This window comes from Dendrobates tinctorius, unplaced genomic scaffold, assembly GCF_039654945.1.
Source record: "Dendrobates tinctorius isolate UK_male_01 unplaced genomic scaffold, ASM3965494v1 ptg000079l, whole genome shotgun sequence".
NCBI lineage: Eukaryota > Metazoa > Chordata > Amphibia > Anura > Dendrobatidae > Dendrobates > Dendrobates tinctorius.
In genome coordinates this window covers 7910268-7935383 of record NW_027361747.1, presented here as the reverse complement: position 1 = coordinate 7935383, position 25116 = coordinate 7910268, and the positions used below count along the sequence as shown (strand labels likewise).

Below are 25116 nucleotides of genomic sequence, written 5' to 3'. Positions count from 1 at the left end.
GGTGTAAGGGAAATTGTTGGAGTCGGAGTCGCAGGTTTGGCTTACCGACTCCACAGCCCTGAGCAGAACAATGCATTCCTATGTGGGCAGAATCGCCGCGATTCCGCAAATTAATGAGCATGCTGCGTATTTTTTTGCTATGCGATTCTGCCGCGGGAAAATCCGCAGCATTAGCACAGCATTGCGGAATCCCATAGGATTGCATGGGATGCCTTTTTTTTCGCGGCAAAATCACACACGTTAAAAACTGCCGCGAAAACCGCAACGTGTGAACGCAGCCTAACAGAAATAAACACTTGAAATAGATCACTGTTTGTAATGACTAATATATGAGTTGCACTTTTTTTTTATTGAAGAACTGAAATAAATTAACTTGTTGATAATATTCTAATTTTGTGAGAAGCACCTGTATTTATTTTTAGCACTCACTGAAATATATGCGAGTCTCATCTGAAATACCAAAAACACCATGGCATATTGCAATTTTTTCTAAACAGTCCGTCCATACAGGGAAAAAAATGTATGTGAACTACTACACTTATTAACGTTGGTACGTGTGCATCCACTTTGAAAATAAAATACCTTTAAAATAACATTAATAGAATGTATGAATAGCCTTTTCTCCCCACTAAGGCCTCTTACACACTTCAGTTTTTTGTGTCAGTTAAAATCCGCCAAAAAGGCGGACAAGCGGATCCGTTCCTAAGTGATGTGAACGGATGCCACAGGATCCGTTTTTTTGACGGATCCGCAAAATGAGGAAATTTAAAGGAACCGCTGGCGCAGAGAGAGAGCGCGAGCGAGCGAGCGAGATTGAGATTGTTTCCTCCACCAGAAAGGATTTCAGGGTTAATTTTCTCCCTGACTTCCTTTCTCCGGGCATGCGCACTGGAAAATGCGGATCCAACCACAAAAAAAAGCGTTGCATGGTCCGCCCAGGCATGCCGGCGGATGAAAAAAATTTGCCGTATCCTCACAAAAACTGATCCAACGGATGACCATCAGTCAAGATCCGCCAGTAATGCAACTCAATTGGGATAAAAACGGATCCGCAAAAAAAAATTGCGGATCCGTTTTTTTCAAAACCTGGCGGATTTTGACTGATTGTAAAAAACTGAAGTGTGAAAGAGGCCTAACTGCACACAACACATTAGGGTATGTTCACACTGGGTGTTTTGCTTCCTTTTTTCTGCACCAAAACCTGATTTCTTGTCTGGAAAGAAGCTGTGGAAAAAAAGCATTTAGGTGCCTCTTTGTCCATGCTAATGCCCATGACTTTTGTGCAGAAAAAACACTGCAAATGATACATGCGTTTTTTCAACACCCATTCAAGCCAAAGGGTGAAAAACACTGCAAAAATGCTGAAAGAAGTGACATGCTCTATTGTCCAAAAAAAGCATCAAGCACAGAATACTGACAAAAAAAAAAGTGTGTGCATGAGATTTCTGAAATTTCATAGGCTTTGCTGGTGCTGAAAATTAGCATAAAAAAACCGCAGCAAAAACGCCCAGTGTGAACTTACCCTTATAATAATGGTCAATTCACAAGTCAACTTTAGTTTTTTGGCTGAATAATGATCCATATTAAAAAAAGAAAAAAAAAACTGACAGGTCCTTCTCTGGTCTATCTTTCGTACAGAAGTCATCCATCGATATGAAAGTCAGTGGAAAAAAAAAAAAGAGCAATGAAAAGGTCCATGTACTGTGTTTTTCATGAATTGCTGGGAGACACTGAGGAAACTTCCATACGAGAGTTATTGCACAAATGAAAACCAAATGACACGAAGATGGCAAAAAACTGACACACAAAGCACACAGAAGAACAGAGGATCCAGCAGCTTACAGTCTGCATTATTCACACAGGAAGGTCACAGTCACACGTTAGGTAGATGCCCACTTAAAGGGAATCTGTCACCCCATTTCTGGCCTATTAGCTGCGGCCACCGCCATCATACACTTATCTACAGCATTCTGTAATGCTGTAGATAAGTCCCCGATGTAACCTGAAAGATAAGAAAAACGAGATTATACTCACCCGGCGGGCGGTCCGGTCCCATCTACTAGTGATGACGTCCTCCTTCTTACTTCTGCCGCAGCTCCTGCGCAGGCGTACTTTCTCTGCCCTGTTAAGGGAAGAGCAGAGTACTGCAGTGCGCAGGCGCCGGACCTCTCTGACCTATCCCGGCGCCTGCGTACTGCAGTACTCTGCCCTCAACAGTGCAGATAAAGTAGGCCTGCGCAGAAGCTGCGGCAGAAGTAAGGAGGAGTACGTCATCGTATGAAGATAGGAGGCGCAGGACCCGGACCGCGACACCCACCGCACCGGACCACATCCCCCGGTGAGTATAATCCAACTCGTTTTTCTTCTCTTTCAGGTTACATCGGGGGCTTATCTACAGCATTACAAAATGCTGTAGATAAGCCCCTGATGGCGGTGGAGGCCGAAAAAGGGGTGACAGAGTCCCTTTAAAATGTGTTTGACATATAAAAACACATAATTAATATACTTGTATTACTAAAACGCCTCCAACGTCCTGCATTCATGGCTAGTCCCGAGTTTTAGTGGCTTTAAGTCCAATGCATTGATGGAGCTTTGTTATAAGTAATTTGTTGTACAGTACATGTTTATGTTTCAAACACAATCTTTTGAAAACCCCTTGAAATATATTGTTATGGCCATAGAAGAAATACTAAAGGGCTTTGCATTTTATTTAACCATAGCCCACCACCAATATCCATTTTTGCTAGTTACTTGCAGGGCTGTGGAGTCGGAGTCGTGGAGTCGGTGCTCATTTTGGTGGAGTCGGAGTCGGAGTTGGAGTTGGAGTCGGTATAAAATGGACCGACTCAGACTCCTAAAATATATAATAAATTGGGTACAGTAATTCAATGCAGGATGTGCTGAATATTTTTTCATAGGAGTTTGGGAAAGTTATGAAATGTCCTATAAATGTCTGTTCTATTCCTGATCTAAGGCCACATTCACACACAGCGTTTTTCCTGTGTTTTTTGAGGATACGTTTTTCAGCTGCAAAAGCTGATCATCTTTTTAAAAAACTGCATCACCTGAAAGGTTTTTGAGCTCATAGATAATGTTTTCAATAGCAAAAGCAGATTAGAAATCTGCTCTATCCATTTATCCATATCTGTCTATCCATATCGTATCTGTACCAAAAAGAATGAAAACCGGGTAGTACACCAATACATATTCTGTTCTATCTAAATATCTTGATTATTGGATCATAAAAATGATTAAATGTCTGAGGTTCACATTGTACTACAATAAATTTTTCATTTAAATATAAGCAATATGTGTGGGAGTCGGAGTTGGAGTCGGAGTCGGAGTAAGGGAAATTGAGGAGTCGGAGTCGCAGGTTTGGCTTACCGACTCCACAGCCCTGGTTACTTGTATTGATAGAAGTGCCCGTTGTACATTGGGGTCATCCAGTCTTACATGTAACGATGACATCTAGCGATGCACAGTTCACAAAGTGAGTGAGAGGAGGGCAGAGTGTGAAGACGCAGCGCACGACAGCGCGAGGCGTACCGAAATTACTGACGAGCCCTAGCGCTACAGCACTGGGTAGTGAACAAGCCTTACACCGTGGAGATTCGGACATGGACAGGAGCCTATTTTTGGATCAGGACGGTTAACAACAAATTGATTAAAGGGTTATTTCCAAAATAGACAGTGATCCCCTATCCCACAGATGGGGGCAGCTTTCTTCATCCAGGCTCTACATAGGCCTGTCTTTATTGGAGTGGAGCCCCATTTTTATGATCCCTGGGAGGTCTGAGGTCGCTCCCCAGGCATTTACTGCTATCAATGAAGGATAGGAGACCCCACCTGCTATGTATTTGTAGTAAAATTGCTGTTAAAAAATGCAAAATTGGGAGAAAAAAAAAATTTGGAAATTTATTTTTATAAGTGGCCGCTGTCTCAAAGAGGAGGAAGCCCCTGCAAAGGGCTCAGAGGAGTGCGCCGCATACATGTGAAGCGAACAACATTGGTGCAACTTGTGCAGTAACAAAGAGGTGCACCCCTCCCCACCAAACAAGTGGAATTGTGCATCACGATGAGCTATTATTACTGTGGAAGCCAATGATTGGCAGCAGCGGTCCCTATGGGCAACATTGCATTACACAGTCCGGGTGGCAGTGGTGCAACTTTGAAAGGTGGGTACATGACATTTTTTAAAACACTGACTTTGTCATTTTCTATGTTTCTTGCAATTCTAACTTAGAAAAACCAGCATTAAAATCTACAATGGCATTGCTCCAAAGTAAAAACACTATATAAGGCTACAATGAAAAGGTGTTTTCCACCTTCGGGGAATCATTTGTTTTGGAATTAAGTGCATGTGCTCGGGGCTTAGAATAATTCTTACCATTAGGTTACATTACAATATTGCACCATTTGGCTGTTTCTGGCTCTTCGCTTCCCAACATATGTGTAGTCGTCTGTGGTGCTACACAGTGGCTCAGCACAAGCTCACTGACAGACCCTCAGCTAACTCCTCCCGCAGCACCAGTGTGGCACGGAGTCAGCAAACGGTGCAGCAGCTTTCATGACACCCAAGTGCAAAAACGAATTTTCCTCCCAATTACGTGTTTAGTGGAAAGGTCCCAAAAGGCAATTCTGGGAATCCTCGTGCCCGCTATGTTAGGCTGTGGTCGGAAGTGATTACTCCATGCCCACAGCTCGAGAGTAGGAAACACTGCACAGGCAGCGGGGCACCCGGCAGTGAGGGGGCAGCACACAATGGCAGCTTCCGACCACCACTTCTATTCCTCACGGAAGGACAATAACAGAAGCTCCGCGCGTTATCTCCGGCTCACCATGCTCCTCAGCGGCTGGCGGTCCGGTGCATAGTCAGGCGCTTCCACCGTCTCTGAGAGGAACTCGTGCAGCCGCCACCGGAGCAGCCTTCCGTCCTCAGCTGGTGACTAGTGCTGCGGCTCGGCTCCGGCAGCCCGTGCTTGGGAGGCGCGTCTCAGCCAATCAGCGGCCGCTGCTCCGTGACGTCACTACCCAGACTCGTCTCTCTGTGAGGCTGCGCTCCTCGTGTACCCAGCACATGGAGCGCTCACCGGGGGCCGGCAGGCGATGGCACTCAGCCGCTCACCGGGAGTCGGCAGGAGATGCACTCACCGAGGGTTGGCAGGAGATGGCACTCACCGGGGGCCGGCAGGCGATGGCACTCAGCCACTCACCGGGAGTCGGCAGGAGATGCACTCACCGAGGGTTGGCAGGAGATGGCACTCACCGGGAGCCGGCAGGAGATGGCACTCACCGAATGACGGCAGGAGATGGCACTCGCCGAGTGACGGCAGGAAATGGCACTCGCCGAGTGACGGCGGAAGGTTGCAGTAACCGAGAGATGGCAGTCACCGAGAGATGGCTGGAGATGGCACTCACAAAGAGCCAGCAGTCGATGGCAGTAACCAAGAGACGTCAGGAGATAGCACTCACCGAGGGTTGGCAGGAGATGGCACTCGCCGAGGGTCGGCGGAAGGTTGCAGTCACCGAGAGATGGCAGGAGATGGCACTCACCGAGGGTTGGAAGGAGATGGCACTCACAAAGAGCCAGCAGTCGATGGCAGTAACCAAGAGACGTCAGGAGATAGCACTCACCGAGGGTTGGCAGGAGATGGCACTCGCCGAGGGTCGGCGGAAGGTTGCAGTCACCGAGAGATGGCAGGAGATGGCACTCACCGAGGGTTGGAAGGAGATGGCACTCACAAAGAGCCAGCAGTCGATGGCAGTAACCAAGAGACGTCAGGAGATAGCACTCACTAAGTAACGGCAGGAGGTGGAAGTTGTGAGCGGAAGCCAGGGCCGTAGTCGTGGCTGAGAATATCGGCTCTAGTGTAGGGAGATGGACCGGGGTGGTGGTACCTCTCTCTCGTGTCAGGGCCAGAACTATCAGGGCTGTCACCATTGTTGCCTGGACAGACCTTTGCACTCGACTGTAGGGGGCGAGTCAGACTTAAAAGGGATGGAGCGCGCCAATGCGGGAGACTTGGTGGGAAGACATACCAGGGGCGTATCTGGGGGGGACAGTTGCCCCGGGCGCAGCTGTCAGGGGGCGCAGTCGGGCCGCCTAATGCAGCGGTCCGCAGTGTCCTCCCTGGCGGCTGCATTCTGCCGCCTCCCCGGCCTGAGAGTCGGCGGTTCTCTGTGTCAGTTATCAAGCTGACAGCTGGCGCAGAGAAGGTGCGCGTGCCGGCTCCCAGGGAACAATTGTACTGGCGTCTATACACACGCCAGTACAATTGAAGCTCTGACCGCCGGGCCAGAGCGACGTCAGCAGCGTGATCAGGTCATGTGATCACGCTGCTGACGTCACTCCCCGGCGCCCAGAGCGAACGCTGGTGGTAAGTGCTCCACTGTGGAGCTGAAGACACCGAAGATGGGGGGTGTTAATGTGGGGAAGGGGTTTAATGAGTGGGGGGGGTTAATGAGTGGGGATGGGGATTAATGTGTGGGGGGGGTTAATGAGTGAGGATGGGGGTTAATGAGGGGATGGGGGTTAATTTGTGAGGGTTTAATGTGTGTGGGGGTTAATGAGTGGGGATGGGGGTTAATGTGTGGGGGGTTAATGAGTGGGGATAGGGGTTAATGAGTGGGGATGGGGGGTTAATGAGTGGGGATGGGGGTTAATGAGTGGGGATGGGGGTTAATGTGTGGGGGTTAATGAGTGGGGATGGGGTTAATGTGTTGGGGGTTAATGAGTGGGGATTAATGTGTGTGGGGGTTAATGAGTGGGGATGGGGGGGTTAATGAGTGAGGATGGGGGTTAATGTTTGGGGGTTAATGAGGCGATAGGGGTTAATGTGTGGGGGGTTAATGAGTGGGGATGGGGGTTAATGAGTGGGGGTTAATGAGTGGGGATGGGGGTTAATGTGTGGGGGGTTAATGAGTGGGGATGGGGGTTAATGAGTGGGGATGGGGGTTAATGTGTGGGGGGTTAATGAGTGGGGATAGGGGTTAATGAGTGGGGATGGGGGGTTAATGAGTGGGGATGGGGGTTAATGAGTGGGGATGGGGGTTAATGTGTGGGGGTTAATGAGTGGGGATGGGGTTAATGTGTTGGGGGTTAATGAGTGGGGATTAATGTGTGTGGGGGTTAATGAGTGGGGATGGGGGGGTTAATGAGTGAGGATGGGGGTTAATGTTTGGGGGTTAATGAGGCGATAGGGGTTAATGTGTGGGGGGTTAATGAGTGGGGATGGGGGTTAATGAGTGGGGGTTAATGAGTGGGGATGGGGGTTAATGTGTGGGGGGTTAATGAGTGGGGATGGGGGTTAATGTGTGGGGGGATAATGAGTGGGGATGGGGGTTAATGTGGGGGGGTTAATGAGTGGGGATGGGGGTTAATGTGGGGGGTTAGTGAGTGGGGATGGGGGTTAGTGAGTGGGGATGGGGTTAATGTGTGGGGATGGGGGTTAATGTGTGGGGATGGGGGTTAATGAGTGAGGATGGGGGTTAATTTGTGAGGGGGTTAATGTGTGTGGGGGTTAATGAGTGGAGATGGGGGTTAATGTGTGGGGATGGGGGTTAATGTGGGGGGGTAATGAGTGGGGATGGGGGTTAATGTGTGGGGGGTTAATGAGTGGGGATGGGGGTTAATGTGTGGGGGGTTATTGAGGGGTGGTTAATGAGTGGGGATGGGGGTTAATGTGTGGGGGTTAATGAGTGGGGATGGGGGTTAATGTGGGGGGGTTTAATGAGTGGGGATGGGGTTAATATGGGGGGTTAATGAGTGGGGATGGGGGTTAATGTGGGGGGGTTAATGAGTGGGGATGGGGGTTAATGTGTGGGGATGGGGGGTTAATGAGTGAGGATGGGGGTTAATGAGGGGATGGGGGTTAATTTGTGTGGGGGTTAATGAGTGGGGATGGGGGTTAATGTGTGTGGGGGTTAATGTGTGGGGTGGTTAATGAGGGGATGGGGGTTAATGAGTGGGGATGGGGGTAATGAGTGGGGATGGGGGTTAATGTGTGGGGGGTTAATGAGTGGGGATGGGGTTAATGTGTGGGGGGTTAATGAGTGGGGATGGGGTTAATGTGTGGGGAGTTAATGAGTGGGGATGGGGTTAATGTGTGGGGGGGTTAGTGAGTGGGGATGGAGTTAATGTGTGGGGGGTTAGTGAGTGGGGATGGGGGTTAGTGAGTGGGGATGGGGGTTAATGTGTGGGGGGGGTTAATGAGTGGGGATGGGGGTTAATGTGTGGAGGGGTTAATGAGTGGGGATGGGGGATACTTAATGTGTGGGGGGATTTGGAGTGGGGATGGGGTTAATGGGGGATTTGGAGTGGGGGGTACATAATGTGTGGGGATTTGGGAGTAGGGATGGGGGGTTATTTAATGTGGGGGGATTTGGAGTGGGGATGGGGGGTTATTTAATGTGTTTGGGTGATTTGGAGTGGGGATGGGGGTTATTTTGTGTGGGGGGATTTGGAGTGGGGATGGGGGTTATTTAATGTGTGGGGGGATTTGGAGTGGGAATGGGGGGTTATTTAATGTGTGTGAGGGATTTGGAGTGGGGATGGGGGGTTATTTAATGTGTGGGGGGATTTGGAGTGGGGTTGGGCATTATTTAATATGTGGGGGGATTTCGAGTGGGGATGGGGGTTATTTAATGTGTGGGGGGATTTGGAGTGGGGATGGGGGGTTATTTTATGTGTATGTGGGATTTGGAGTGGGGATGGGGGTTATTTAATGTGTGTGAGGGATTTGGAGTGGGGATGAGGGGTTATTTAATGTGTGTGAGGGATTTGGAGTGGGGATGGGGAGTTATTTAATGTGTGGGGGGATTTGGAGTGAGAATGGGGGGTTATTTAATGTGTGTGAGGGATTTGGAGTGGGGATGGGGGATTTAATGTGTGTGGGGGATTTGGAGTGGGGATGGGGGGATTTAATGTGTGTGGGGAGATTTGAGGACACAAAATGAGTATGTATGAGGAAACAGTATGGGGGATGGGTGCAGACAGTATGGGGAGAGAACGGGTTAATGTATGTGGACACAGTATGGGGAGTGAGGGTGATGGGATGTGTGCAGACACAGTATGGGGAGTCAGGGGAATGTGTGAGCAGACAGTATAGAGAGTGAGGGGGTAAATATATGAGGAGACAGTATGGTGAACAGAGGGGATGTTAGAGGAGACAGTATGAGGAGGGAGGGGAATAGTGTGAGGCGACTGTATATTGCAGATATTTTTATTTAGGAGCATTATAATGACACTTCTATCTTTAAGGGCATCGTGTGGAGATTTTCTGCAGAAGACCGGAGAAGATGGGCGTCTACAGACATGGCTGTGGATGAGAAAACTCATCATGGGGTCTGGACAAGGAGAAGAAAAGAAAAGGAGACCGACTGCAGAGACGACATCATCTATAAGGTACCTGGATGTAAATATTATTTGTGATACTGACTAATTCTCATGTTTTTATTTGTTAGGAACATTAAAGGGGTTGTCCAGGTCTGTGCTGAGTCTGCAGACATTCTATGTGACTGCAGACTTCTGAATTCTCACAGTGCTCACTGAACGCTGTCAGGATTCTCTCGTGCCGGTGATTTACATACAGGCTGTCACATGCTGACTAGACATGTGTGGCCTCACTCAATGAAAATGAACAGAGCGAGGCCGGGCACGTCTAGTTGGAATGTGGCCAGAAGTATACAAATCACATACTTGTGCTGACATGACTGTACATCGGCCAGGGAGAATCCTAAAAGTGTGCAGTGCATAAATTGTGAGAATTCAGAAGCTGCAATGTCAGGATTCAGCTCTGCAGGTTCCAGTAGTCCTCACACGGACACTTTACTCATATGCGAATTTCATACTTATGGTCCTGTGACCATGAGCTTCTCTTCCTGCCTTCAGCTTTTTACTGAACATTGAGAGGATTAGGGAGAGCGGCTCATGGGTACATGACTAACTTTGCAAGTCGCTTATGTACTTGGGAGGGGGGGCGCCGAACCAAATTCTTGCCTCGGGTGCCAGAAAGCCTAAATACGCCTCTGAGACAGACAATGCAGAAGGAGAAGGTTGATTCACTCTCTGTACAGTAAGGCCAGAGTACAGGCCCGCACAGCATTTCACCAGCCCCTGCGCATACTGTGAGCTAAGTGTAGCTGTGAGCTCGCTCACTCCTGACACAGAGGGCACTTCCTGCACCGCTCCGCCGACCGTGGCTGGCACACGGTCTAGTACAGACAAAGTGGAACAGGCAAAGCCAGTTAGCAGAGCCCCGTCCCCTGCCTCTGTACTCAGTCACTCTCTGGCAGCCAGGGCTGTAACTACAACCGGGGCACAGCCCCGGGGCCCCAACCACCCTAGGGGCCCCAAACTGATGGTAAAAAATTGTATTTTAATACTTTAATTTTTCATAACATAAACAGCTCCTATATTATTCGAGTTTAAAGTTAATAAAAATAACGAAAAGATCCATGAAAGTGCAAGAGTAAATGTTTTTTGTTCGTTTATACTTTAAACGGGGAAACGCTATTTCGCTTAGTAACAGGAGCTCTATCGCAGACAATAGACTTAGCTGATCATGTGGTGTTGTGCCAAGAGTTCAGGCAGCGGCCGCGACGTGCACTGACACTGAGGTCTTGTTTTCCCCAACTGCTGAACTGCTCATTGGCCATTGCTCATTGGTCAGCGGCCAGTGTCGGATCATCAGTGCAGTCTGTGTCGCATATAGTAGTTGTAGTGCGTGTGTAGGTAGATAGTATTTAGTATTACCGTATTTTCCGGCGTATAAGACGACCCCCAACTTTTCCAGTTAAAATATAGAGTTTGGAATATACTCGCTGTATAAGACTACCCCTCTTCTACGGTATGATTCCCATTGTAAACCCCACACAGCCCTTCATACAGTATAATGGCCCCTACATCTCTTCACACTGTATTATGGCCCCCACACAGCCTTAAAGGGACACTGTCACCAGGATTTTGCCATCCCATCTGATAGCAGCATAATGTAGAGACCCGGATTCCAGCGATGTCACTGAGCTGCTTGCTGTAATTTTAATATATTTACTGTTTTCCCTGCTTCATATTTAGCAGTAAATGAATGTGCTGGACTATTTGATTAGTCCTACAATGTTAATCTCAAACTGATTGAACAGTGATTTTATGAAAACGACACTGAGCAGCCCAGTAAGTGACACTGGAGACAGTGTCCCTTTAAATCGCCCTCCATAAAGTATAAAGGCTTCCTCATAGTCCTTCAAGTATTATCATGCTCCCCACAGAGCCCTCCCAGTATTATAATGGCTTCCACAAAGTATAATTGGCTCCGTATATTATAGTGCATCACCCATAGTCACCCATTATAATGCACCATCATAGTGCTCCATATAGTATATTGCACCCCCATAGTCCTCCATATACTATAAACATGGAGAGGGGTGATGTGACAGCATCGTGTGGAGGGGGGTGGAATATGGGGATTGGGCTGTGCCAGCAACGTGAGGGGGCAGGTGACATGGAGAGGGGTTTGTGCCTGTGTCAAGATGGGGGGAGGGTTGGGGGAGTACAGGGGGCAAACTTTCCTGTCAGACAATGTCACCCTGAGGACAGGAGACTCTGATTTCGTTAATTTCCAGGAGCTCTGCCAGCTGTCAATGAATGGAAACCTGCACTGGCCTGGAGAGTCTCATAGCACAAGATTTATAATAATATGTTAGTCTGGAGATCACAGAGTTGGCAAGGCAGGCACAGTGCACACTGTAACAAACTCTCAGCATTGAGAGGAAACAGTCTCAGCAGACACAAATATCTCTGTGATAAACTGTGAGAAGCCCTGCCCCTCTCCAGTCTGCGGGTCTATACTGCTGCGAGAGGGAGGGGAGGAGGTCAGGAGGAAGTCTCCATAATCACACATTCCTCCCGGCTCCGGGTCATGCTGTATCTATCTTCTCAGTGAGTCATCTGCCTCTTGTTTTCAATAATCAGAGCTGTGCACAACCCCCACTCAGTCTCTCCTCACAACCGGGAGGGAGCAATAGTGACTGGTGTACCTGTGGTCGGGGGTTGTAGTATTTGATGTCTGGCACCTGCTGGGGGAGGCAGAAATGTCAGCTCCAGTCTCTCTCCTCCTGGAGAGAGCGGCTGGACACAGTGCACATATCCTGGGCAGCCGCACTGTCTCTTTGCCAGTAGATGGCGCCCTGCACCAGGCGTATAAGACGACCCCTGACTTCTGAGAAGATTTTCAGGGGTTAAAAAGTAGTCTTATATGCCGGAAAAGGAAAATACGGTACTGAGATTGTGTGTGTTAATAAAACCGTTTATTATGAAACAAATTCGGCACCAGCCAAGTGGAAATAAAAAGACAGACTGCGAAAAGAAGAAACTTGGAGGCTGAAAAAATTTCGAAGAACTTGGCAGCTTGGCTGGATGTTCAAAACCACTCGACAGGGAATGATATTGAAATCTCACAAAAATTAAATTCATATACATCGGAACAAGACAACATTAATAATGATAATGACTTGAAAAACCAAAAATATATAGGCGAAGAAGATATAACAGACCCAACCACTGACACACCAAATTTTTTGAAAGATGAAGATTCTGCCTACTACAACGCCTTTCCTACTGTGATTGAAAATCAAGATAAGAAACGTAGGCTGATAGCGTCTGGTCCAATACAGCCTGACGGACTATTTCCCAAGGATATCAATCAACAAGGTCGAACTTTTTCAAATAACTATTAATTTATCAACACAAAGTCAGGGTTGAAGCTTAAAGGAAGTTGGTTATGTTACTCAACAAAATTAGATTGTGTTTATTGCTTGCCATGTTGGCTATTCCCTCAGTCACAGTCGGAAGCACTTGAATACAGAAATCGTGTATTACCGTTTTCAACAACCGGAGTTCGAGACTGGAAGCATATTTTCAGAACGTATTTCAGTTCATGAAGCATCCAAAAGCCATACACATGCTTGTGTAGTTTATGAGCAATGGTGGAAACGTGGTACTTTAGAAGACGTTTTCGACAAAAATGTGGAGAGTGAAAGAAGCTTTTGGCGTAAAGTTTTTGAAAGAATCCTGAATGTGACATAAACACTTGCAACATGTAATCTTGCGTTTCGTGGATCTATTGAAAAGTTAGAATATAGTAACAAAGGAAACTTTCGATAGTTGAGCTTTTGTCAAAATATGACCCAGTACTACAAGAATTGCTTCAGCGTCCGCAAGGGACTGAAATACCTCAGTCCTAAAATTCAGAATGAGCTTATTAATCTATTAGGCTGAGTTCACACGTGGCGTTTTTTTCGCGTTTCCGCGGCGGTTTTAACCGCGCAATTTTGCCGCGAAAAATAAGCATCCCATGCATTCCTATGGGATTCCGCAATGCTGTGCTAATGCTGCGGTTTTTACTGTGGCGGAATCGCTTCTAGGTAAAAAACGCAGCATGCTCATTAATTTGCGGAATCGCGGCGATCCCGCACCCATAGGAATGCATTGTTCCGCTTACTTCCCGCATGTGGCTGTGCACACCATGCGGAAAGTAAGCAGAACAATTGCGGATGTTACCCACGGCCCGGAGGAGAGGAGACTGTCCTCCGGGCTTTGGGTACCATATCCCTGTAAAAAATAGAATTTAAAATAAAAAATATTGTTATTCTTACCTTCCGGCGTCCCGCGCAGCCTTCCCGCCTCTCTCCACGCTCCCGTTCCCAGTAAGCCTTTGCGAAAATGCCCGCGATGGCGTCCGTTCTCACGGGATCGCGAAGACTTCGCGATCCCGCGAGAACGGACGTCATCGCGGGCATTTTCGCAAAGGATTACTGGGAACGGCTGCGCGGGACGACGGAAGGTAAGAATAACACCATTTTTTATTTTTTTTTACATTCTATCTTTTACTACTGATGCTGCATAGGCGACCTCAGTTGTAAAAAGTTGGTCACACTCGTCAAACACTGAGTGTGACCAACCTGTCAATCAGTTTTCCAAGCGATGCTACAGATCGCTTGGAAAACGCTAGCATTTTGCAAGCTAAATACGCTTGCAAAATGCTAGTTTTTCCCGCGGGAAAATCGCGGGAATTTAAAATGCGATTTTCCCGTGGAATGGAATTCCGGAATTCTCGCGGTAATTTCCACGAGAGTTCCGGTACGTGTGCACTTAGCCTTAGCCTTACAAATCAAAGATGAAATTGTAGTTGAGCTTCAAAATTCCTTGTTTTTTTTCATTGATCCTAGATGCCACCCAGGACATAGCTAAAATTGATCAGATGAGTGAAGTTTACCGGTATGTCAAAATAGTTAATGAAGAGGGGGAACCTATTGAAATCAAAATATGTGAAACTTTTGTATCCTTTAGAGAGATAAAAGATCAGTCTGCGCAAGGTCTTGCAGAAGAAATAATAACTTAATTGAAAGAGAAAAACTTGGATTTGACCAAATGTCGGGGACAAGGCTATGATGGTGCTGCAGTTACTGTACGAGTGGGGCATACAATAGAGTGCAGCAGCATATTAAAGAAAAAGCCCCACACGCATACTTTGTGCACTGCGCTGCTCATAACCTTAATTTAGTGTTGAAGGATGCTGTGGAAGAGAACCGAGTGGTGAGCCAGTTTTTTGAAACAATTCAAAGTGTATATTGCTTTTTTGGTAATAATATTGTTCGCTGGCAAGATATGAAATCAGTGTACTGCATCGAAGCTCAGCCCGATTCACTGAATTCGAAATCGAAAGTAACACTGAAAACTCTTAATCCAACTCGTTGGTCTGGCAGACATGATGCAGTGTATGCACTGAAACACAGGTTTTGTGACGTGATGAAAAGTCTTACTTGCATAACTTTGACTTCCAAAAAAAGCAAGGAAAGAAATGAAGCAGAGCAGCTAAAGAACAAACTTGAAAGTTTTGATTTTGTATTACTTTTGGTTGTGCAGTGTGAAGTCTTAGAGACTCTCAACCTCGTATCGAAATCCTTACAATCTGAAACCATGGACCTCTTGTCTGTGACAACAGCGGCCGTGGCCGCCACCGTCCCACGGGCACCGACTCCCCCTGCGGCTCTCACTTACCCGTCTTCTCTTCCTGGCCTCCGGGCAGCTCCCCGCCTGCACATGTGTCACGCGGCGGCTGCAGCGCACTCCTTCCCTTACCTCCCCCCGGCCCCAGCTCACCCGCTCGCCGGTGGCCTCCTCGCTTCGGCGCCGGCTGCTGCGGGCCACGACGCGGTCTCTCCCGGCCATCCTTCCTCGGCCGGCGACCGTCTCCGTCCGGCCCTCTGGATCGTGCCAGGTGCGCGCCCCCGCTCCTCCTCCTCGGCGGGCGCGCGTCCACTCTATGGCCGGGCACGCGCTCTCCTCCTCCTGAGGACGCGCGCCTCCTCCAACTGGAGGTCACGAACCGGAAGGCCTCCCACTTCCCTATATCAGGCCGCCTCCTCCTGCGGGCGATGCCTGACTATCACTAGACCTTGCTAGTGACTCTGGCCCGCTCTCCTTGTGCTTCCCTGCCTCCAGACCTTCCGTTACTCACTCCTCCTTGTTGTCTCTCCTAGGCTCAGTGTCTCCAAGCCGTGCCCGTCACTTCAGTGTCTCCAAGCCGTGCCCGTCACTTCAGTGTCTCCAAGCCGTGCCCGCCACTTCAGTGTCTCCAAGCCGTTCCCGCCACTTCTGTGTCTCCAAGCCTTGCCCGTCACTCCTGTGTCTCCAAGCCTTGCCCGTCTCTCCTGTGTCTCCAAGCCGTGCCGTCTCTCCTGTGTCTCCAAGCCGTGCCCGTCTCTTCTGTGCCGCCAAGCCGTGCCCGTCTGTCCTGTGTCTCCAATCCGGATCTACCTGTCCGCTGAAACGTTCCCTGGGTACCAGCTGCCGTGGTGATAGTTACCCGCGGGCTTGCCCCATACACTCCCTGTATAGGGGGTGGTCCACCTGGTCAGCTCGCCCTCGGGAGGTTCGTTGCCACGGTCTAGTGGGTCCACCCCAGGAGTACCTTACAGTATAGTCAGGCCATGGATCCCGCTGGTACCTCGACCCCGACCCAAAAGGAACTTTTGTTCCTTCGTGAGAACCAGGCGAGGATCATGTCGTTCCTCAAATCGATGGGAGTCCCGACTGTCGTCTTTGCAAACCTCCGATCCGGGAATTGCCTCCCAAATCTCCGGCTTACAGCAGGAACTGGCTCAGCAGCGCGACACCCAGGCCCATATTTTGAATTATATAGCCTCTGTAGATAACCGCTTACTAGCCCTACAGACGGCAGCCGCTGTCCCGGTGCCTGTGGCAGTTCCACACTCCTCCCCCCCGGTTGGCCAAACCCCCACGCTATAGCGGAGATCCCAAACTCTGTCGGGGGTTCATTAACCAGTGCCAGTTGCATTTCGAGTTGGCACCCCTACAGTATCCTTCCGACCGGGCCAAGGTGGCCTTTATGATTTCCCACCTTGAGGGTGAGGCACTGGCCTGGGTAAATCCCTTGTGGGAGTGTGATGACCCGATAGTCTCCCAGCTCGCGACCTTCTTGGAGACCTTTCGTAAGGTCTTCGATGAGCCCGGTCGCCTGGTCTCCGCCACCGAGTCTTTATTTTGCCTTCGCCAGGGTACCCTCTCGGTGGGACAGTACGCCATCCAGTTCCGTACGTTATCCTCTGAGCTTGGGTGGAACAATGAAGCCCTGGTAGGGGCTTTTTGGCGTGGCTTGTCGGTCCGAATCAACGACGAGTTGGCAGGCAGGGATACACCCACGTCTTTGGAGGATCTCATCTCGCTGGCAACACGAATTGATCTGCGTTTCCGGGAGCGTTCCCGCAAGGTCGCCAGGGAGAGAAGGCCCACTCGTTTTTCCCCTCCGACACACAGCCCTCCACGCTCGCGGTCCTCCGCCTCGGCCGCAGCTCCCGAACCCATGCAAGTGGACCAACTCAGGCCCGCGGAGCTACGCCGCCAGGAGAGACTCGCTCATGGTCTTTGTCTTTATTGTGGCAGCGCCTCCCATCTCCTGCGTTCCTGTCCTGTGAGGCCGGGAAACTCCTCCGCCTAGGACAGGTAAGAGAGGCCTCCCTAGGTGTCGTTGATACCTCTCTACCCCTGACCCTTTCTGTTTTGTTTCTCCTGGGCTCCAAACGTTTTTCGGAGATAGCCTATATTGACTCAGGGGCTGCTGGAAATTTTATCCAACTCGAGGCGGTGAAGAGATTAGGGATACCTGTCAGGTCCTTGGAGGTTCCCCGGCAGTTAGCCTCTGTCGACGGCGTTCCCTTGCGCGAGGCCGTTACCCTGGTCACTGAAGAGCTGGAGTTACAGATCGGGGTTCTGCACCGTGAAAGGATAGCCTTCTTCGTGCTGCCGTCTTTGTCCCACACCGTGCTCCTGGGCCTTCCGTGGTTGCGGATGCATGAACCTGTCCTGGATTGGCGGTCCGGAGACATTCTTCGCTGGGGCCGCTTCTGCCAGACTAGATGTCTCCGTCCAGTACAACCCCTCAAATGCTCGTCTCCTGTCTCGGGCCCTGCGGAGTTGCCTTCGGCTTACTGGGCCTTTGCGGACGTCTTCGATAAGGAGGCAGAGGTCCTTCCACCGCACCGGCAATATGATTGTCCTATCGAGCTTGTTCCTGGTTCAACCCCGCCCCGGGGGCGGATCTATCCGTTGAGTCCACTCGAGTCCCAGGCCATGACCGAATATGTACAGGAGAATTTGGCCAGGGGCTTCATCCGGAAGTCATCTTCTCCCGCTGGAGCTGGGTTTTTTGTCAAAAAGAAAGACGGGTCTCTGCGCCCCTGTATTGACTATCGAGGTCTCAACGAGATTACCGTTAAGAATAGATATCCTCTACCTCTCATCCCCGAGTTGTTCGACCGGCTACGTGGGGTGCGAATCTTTTCTAAATTGGATCTCCGTGGAGCCTACAATCTCATCCGTATTCGCTCCGGAGATGAGTGGAAGACCGCCTTCAACACCAGGGATGGACACTACGAGTATCTCGTCATGCCCTTTGGGTTATGCAACGCTCCCGCGGTCTTTCAGGAATTTGTGAACGACATTTTCCGAGACCTTCTGTATTCCTGTGTGGTCGTGTACCTCGACGATATCCTTGTCTTCTCTCCTGATCTGTCCACCCACAGAAGAGATGTCCGCCGAGTACTGTTTCGTTTGAGGGAGAATCGCCTGTACGCCAAATTGGAGAAGTGCGCCTTTGAACAGTCTTCTCTTCCATTTCTAGGCTATATCATCTCCGACTCTGGCCTGCGTATGGATCCTGAGAAGGTCTCTGCCGTGCTTAACTGGCCACGTCCTCAAGGGGTGAAAGCCATTCAGCGCTTTCTCGGCTTCGCAAACTACTATCGGCAGTTCATCCCCCATTTTTCCTCTTTGACTCTATCTCGTCTTTGATCCGTAAAGGAGCCAACCCGCACGTCTGGACCCCTGAAGCAGAGGGAGCCTTTCTATCTCTGAAACGAGCATTTGCCACGGCTCCCGTACTCCATCGCCCTGAGGTCAACAAACCATTCGTCCTCGAAGTAGATGCATCCGCGACTGGAGCTGGAGCGGTTTTGTCTCAAAAGTCTTCTTCTGGTAGGCTCGTTACGTGCGGTTTCTTTTCCAAGTCATTCTCCACCCCAGAGCGGAATTATTCCATCGGAGACCGAGAACTGCTTGCCATCAAGTTAGCACTAGAGGAGTGGAGATACTTACTGGAGGGCGCCGCACATCCCTTCACAATCTTCACAGACCATAAAAATCTAGCTTACCTTCGGTCTGCACAAAGACTCAACCCTCGGCAAGCCAGGTGGTCTCTGTTCTTCGGTCGATTCGATTTTGACCTGCATTTTCGTCCAGGTAACAAGAACCTCAAAGCCGACGCCTTGTCCAGGTCCTCTCTTTCCACAGATGTCAAGGAAGAACCCGCGCATATCTTGGACCCATCCAGGTTCATCACCGTGGCACCGCTTTCTCTCCTCGCAACCCCACCAGGCAAGACTTTTGTTCCGGAGAAGGACCGAAGACGAATCCTCCACTGGGGTCATGCTTCCAAGCTGGCTGGTCATCTCGGCCATAAAAAGACACTTCTCCTGGTGTCCCGCTATTACTGGTGGCCGACTCTTTCCCAGGATGTCCGGGATTTCGTCGCCTCCTGCCTCTCGTGTGCCAAGATCAAGGTGCCTAGGCAGCTGCCTTCTGGTCTTCTACATCCGCTTCCAGTACCCTCGTCTCCTCGGCAACACATTGCCATGGACTTTATTACGGACCTACCCTCGTCTGCCAACTGTACTGTCGTCTTAGTGGTGGTAGATAGGTTTTCTAAGATGGCACACTTCATCCCTCTTCCCGGCTTGCCATCGGCCCCAGCCTTGGCGAAGATTTTCGTTCAGCACATCTTCCGTCTTCATGGACTGCCCCAACATATTGTTTCAGACAGAGGAGTTCAGTTCACCTCTCGCTTCTGGAGAGCCCTATGCAGATCGATGCATGTCACCCTCGACTTCTCTTCTTACCACCCAGAGTCCAACGGTCAGGCTGAACGAACGAATCAAAGTTTGGTGAATTACCTCCGGCATTTTTCTAACATCCACCAAGATGACTGGTCTGAACTACTCCCGTGGGCTGAGTTCGCCTATAATAATCACGTCAGTGAGTCGTCTGGCAAGTCCCCTTTCTTTGTCGTCTACGGTCAACATCCTGGTGTACCTCTACCAGTTCCTCCCGCCTCGGGTGTACTGGCGGCTGATCTTCTGTCCGGTGAATTCTCCAGGATCTGGCAGGAGACCAAGACCGCTCTCGAGTTGGAACGTAACAGGGTTAAGAGACACGCAGACAAGAGGCGTCTGGATGTCCCGCCATATCACCCAGGTGATAAAGTTTGGCTAGCCTCCAAGTTTATTCGCCTCAAAATCCCGTCCCATAAGCTGGGTCCCCGCTATATTGGACCTTTTGAGGTCTTGTCCCGTATTAATGATGTCTCCTACAAACTACGGCTTCCCGCCTCTCTCCGCATCCCTAATGCTTTTCATGTGTCTTTGCTTAAGCCAGTCATCTTCAATCGTTTCCTTTCTAAGGCCCCTCACTCACCTCCGCCTGCCTCCGCAGACGATGTATTTGAGGTTAGAGATATTTTGGCCATGAGAAAGCAAAAAGGGAAAACCTTTTTTTTGGTTGATTGGAAGGGTTTTGGCCCTGAGGAGAGGTCCTGGGAGCCCCAGGAGAATATCCAAGCTCCTCGAATCTTGGCTAAATTTTTTTCCGGTCTGCGGAGGGGGGCGCGTAAGGAGGGGGGTACTGTCACGCGGCGGCTGCCGCGCACTCCTTCCCTTACCTCCCCCCGGCCCCAGCTCACCCGCTCGCCGGTGGCCTCCTCGCTTCGGCGCCGGCTGCTGCGGGCCACGACGCGGTCTCTCCCGGCCATCCTTCCTCGGCCGGCGACCGTCTCCGTCCGGCCCTCTGGATCGCGCCAGGTGCGCGCCCCCGCTCCTCCTCCTCGGCGGGCGCGCGTCCACTCTATGGCCGGGCACGCGCTCTCCTCCTCCTGAGGACGCGCGCCTCCTCCAACTGGAGGTCACGAACCGGAAGGCCTCCCACTTCCCTATATCAGGCCGCCTCCTCCTGCGGGCGATGCCTGACTATCACTAGACCTTGCTAGTGACTCTGGCCCGCTCTCCTTGTGCTTCCCTGCCTCCAGACCTTCCGTTACTCACTCCTCCTTGTTGTCTCTCCTAGGCTCAGTGTCTCCAAGCCATGCCCGTCACTTCAGTGTCTCCAAGCCGTGCCCGTCACTTCAGTGTCTCCAAGCCGTTCCTGCCACTTGTGTCTCCAAGCCTTGCCGTCTCTCCTGTGTCTCCTAGCCGTGCCCGTCTCTTCTGTGCCGCCAAGCCGTGCCCGTCTGTCCTGTGTCTCCAATCCGGATCTACCTGTCTGTCCGCTGAAATGTTCCCTGGGTACCAGCTGCCGTGGTGATAGTTACCCGCGGGCTTGCCCCATACACTCCCTGTATAGGGGGTGGTCCACCTGGTCAGCTCGCCCTCGGGAGGTTCGTTGCCACGGTCTAGTGGGTCCACCCCAGGAGTACCTTACACATGCACACTTGGGCGCGGGCGCACGCCCGTCGTGATGTTTAACCCTGCAGTGGGTGGTGGCCGATTAGCAATTAGCCAATCGCCTGCCAGCAGGGGATATATCAGGCGTCTCCCATAAGGGGAGGACGCCTGGTTATTGTGTGAAGTCCTTGCACTAATTTGGCTGCCTATAGGGTCCTTATAGGTTCTCCCTCTGTCCTATACTTGTCCCAGCCTTTCTGCCTCTGCCTGTTCTCCCTGTCTGCCCTCCGTCCTGCCTGGTCCGTGTTTCCTAGTCTTCGGTTCTGATCCGCTCCTTGTGTCTGGCACTTTCCCTGTCCAGTTCCCTTGCCTGCCATCTATCTGTCTTTCTCATTTCCTCTGGTACTGGTTGCTTTGTATATCACCTTGTTTCATACTTTGGTCCCGGTGCGGCCTCTCAGCCCTGCCTGTGGTCTCTCTGTTCCTTCGAGCCGCCCCTCTTGGTTCCAGCTGTCGCGGTGTCTGATCTCCCGCGGGCCTGCCCCAAACAGTCCCTGTATAGGGGTCAGTTCCATCTGGTGCGCTCGCCCCGGGGGCCTCAGTTCGGGGACCCTCTCGGATGCTGCCGAAACCCCTGAAGTGTCACAGTATAACCAGGCCATGGACCCCGCAGGAGCCGCGGCCACTACGCAAAAGGAGTTACTTTTCCTGCGGGAAAACCAGACCCGGGTAATGTCCTTCATGAAGTCCATGGACACCCGGCTATCCGCCCTTCAAACCACCGATCCAGGGCTTGCTCCCATGTTAGCCGGCCTCCAGCAGGAGCTCGCGCAGCAGCGCGACGCCCAGTCCCACATCTTAAATTACATGGCGTCCGTCGATGACCGTCTACTTTCCCTACAGTCCTCGGCGGCCGCCTCTGTCCAACCCCGGGATCCAGCATCTCACCCGCCACCTCGTCTGGGAAAGCCCCCCAGGTATTGTGGGGATCCCAAGCTATGCCGGGGCTTCTTGAACCAGTGCAGACTGCACTTTGAGCTGTTACCCCAGCAATACCCCTCCGACCGTGCCAAGGTGGCGTTCATCGTGTCCCACCTTGAGGGAGAGGCTTTGGCCTGGGTGAATCCTTTGTGGGAGAGGGATGATCCTGTGGTCTCTAGTATTCAGAATTTTCTTGACATGTTCCACAAGGTATTTGATGAGCCCAGGCGGTTGGCTTCTACTACTGAGGCTCTGTTTAACCTCCGTCAGGGTTCGCTCACCATGGGGCAGTATGCCATCCGCTTCCAGACTCTGCCTTCGGAACTTGGGTGGAATAACGAGGCCCTGGTGGGAGCTTTTTGGAGGGGTCTTTCTGGCAAAATAAAAGACGAGCTTGCCGGACGGGATACTCCTACCACCCTGGAAGATCTCATATCCCTGGCCACTCGTATAGATCTCCAGTTTCTCGAACGTTCTCGGGAGGCCGCCAGAGAGAGGAGACCCTTTAGGCTCTATCAAGCCCCCATTCCACGTTCCTCCGCACCCTCTGCCAGTTCCACCCCCAAGCCCATGCAAATAGACCGCGTTAGACTGTCTGAGCAACGGCGCAGGGAGAGAATGACGGAGGGCCTTTGTCTGTATTGCAGCAGTGCCAATCATTTTCTGCGCACCTGTCCTGTGAGACCGGGAAACGCATCCACCTAGGCCAGGTAAGAGAGGCCTCCCTAGGTGACTCTAATTCCTCTCTGCCCCTTACCATTTCGGCTTTAATTAATCTAGGTTGGGAGTGAGATCTGTGGAGGCGTATGTGGACTCGGGTGCGGCTGGTAATTTCATTCGGCTTGAGGAGGTTGACAAGTTCCAGATTCCTATGGTTACCTTGGAAAACCCGCGTGCGATTGCCTCTGTGGATGGCAGACCACTTCCAGAGGTCATCCCCATGGTTACTGCCGAAGTTGAGTTTCAAGTGGGAGCTCTTCATCTGGAGAAGATAGTTTTCTACGTACTGCCCAATTTGTCCCACGCCGTCCTCCTTGGATTACCCTGGCTCAGATTGCATGAACTGGTTCTGGACTGGCGCTCTAGGGAGATTCTGCGCTGGGGCCATATTTGCCAGGAACGCTGTCTGTTGTCGGTGGTCCGTTCTCATCCGCCACATGAACCAGCCGATCTTCCGGGACTCCCGGCATCATATCACGCGTATGCCGACATCTTCAGTAAGAAGAAGGCGGATTCCTTGCCGCCACACCGGTTCTTTGACTGTCCCATTGAGTTGATTCCGGGAGCCACCCCTGCCAGGGGGAGAACGTACCCTTTGTCTCCAGCAGAGACCTCGGCCATGAAAGAGTATATACAAGAAAACTTGGCCAAGGGTTTCATTCGGAAATCTTCGTCCCCTGCAGGTGCGGGTTTTTTCTTTATCCGGAAGAAAGACGGATCCCTCAGGCCATGCATTGACTATCGAGGCCTGGACAATATCACCGTTAAAAATCAGTATCCTCTTCCACTGATCCCAGAGCTCTTCGACCTGCTGAGGGGCCCGGGTCTTTACCAAACTGGACCTACGAGGAGCCTATAATTTGATCCGAATCCGCGCTGGGGACGAGTGGAAGATGGCTTTCAATACTCGGGATGGCCATTATGAATATTTGGTCATGCCGTTCGGACTCTGCAATGCCCCGGCAGTGTTGCAGGAATTCGTCAAAGAGGTTTTTCGGAATTTATTACACTCCTGCGTTGTGGTGTACTTGGATGACATTCTCGTCTTTTCACCCGATCTTTCCTCGCATCGAAGAAGCGTTCGCCTGGTCCTGCAACGTCTTCGGGAGAATAGTCTCAATGCGAAATTGGAGAAATGCCTGTTTGAACAAACCTCGTTGCCTTTCCTGGGTTACATCATCACGGATTCTGGGCTGAAGATGAATCCCGAGAAACTCTCTGCTGTCCTCAAATGGCCTCGTCCTGTCGGTGTGAAGGCCATTCAGCGCTGGGATTTGCTAATTATTACCGACAGTTTGCTCCTCACTTTTCCTCAGTGACCAAGCCCATCATGCTCTTGACCCGAAAAGGAACCAAATCGAACACCTGGTCTCCCGAGGCTGAAGATGCCTTTCTTGCCCTGAAGCGCTCCTTTGCCTCAGCACCAATCTTGCATCGCCCTGTAGCCAGCAGGCCCTTCATCCTAGAGGTAGATGCCTCCTCCACCGGGGCTGGGGCAGTACTTTCCCAGCGGGCATCATCTGGACATCTGGTTCCCTGTGGGTTTTTTTCCAAATCCTTTTCCTCTGCCGAGTCCAACTACTCTTTTGGAGACCAGGAGTTGCTCGCTATAAAGATGGCTCTAGAAGACTGGCGGTATGTGCTTGAGGGGGCAGTTCACCCCTTTACTATTTTCACGGACCACAAAAACTTAGCCTATCTTCAGTCCGCCCAAAGACTCAACGCCCGGCAAGCCCAATGGTCCCTATACTTCTCGCGCTTTGATTTTTAAGCTCCATTTTTGACCCGGGAATAAGAACACCAAGGCGGATGCGATCTCTACGGCGTCGTTGCCGTCACCAGAAATGGAGGCGGTTCCATCTTATATCATCGAGCCTGCGAAAGTTATTACCGTGGCTCCCGTGAGCCTCTCTACCTTTCCGCCAGGCAGGACCTTCGTTCCACAGAGCAAAAGACTGGAGGTGCTACGCTGGGGGCACTTGTCCAAAATCGCAGGACACGTCGGGACCAAGAAGACCCGCTTGCTTCTCTCCCGCTACTATAGGTGGCCCTCTTTCCGCCACGGCGTGACGGATTTTGTAGCGTCCTGTACTACCTGTGTGCAGAACAAGGTGCCTAGGAATCTGCCCCCGGTCTCCTTCATCCGTTACCTGTTCCAGAGGCCCCTTGGCAGCAAATTGCCATGGATTTCGTGACAGACCTGGCTTCCTCTTCTGGGTGCATTACTATTCTCGTGGTAGTAGATAACTTCTCCAAAATGGCCCATTTCATCCCATTACCCGGTTTGCCTTCGGCTCCTAAGTTGGCCGAGATCTTTATCCATCAGATCTTCAAGCTGCATGGACTCCCTCAACGGATCGTGTCTGATCGGGGAGTTCAATTTACCTCTCGTTTCTGGAGAGCCCTCTG

At 50.9% G+C, this 25116-nt stretch overlaps 1 protein-coding gene across 1 annotated transcript in view; it reads right to left on the bottom strand.

Annotated features, from left to right (window-relative positions):
- Positions 1 to 5045, bottom strand: part of ATP10D (ATPase phospholipid transporting 10D (putative)) — a 214967-nt gene extending 209922 nt beyond the window's left edge. Inside the window, exon 1 of the mRNA XM_073583462.1 lies at positions 4839 to 5045. The gene's annotated coding sequence lies outside the window, so the exon portion shown is untranslated. The remainder of the gene's footprint in view (positions 1 to 4838) is intronic.
- Positions 5046 to 25116: the final 20071 nt, after the last annotated feature.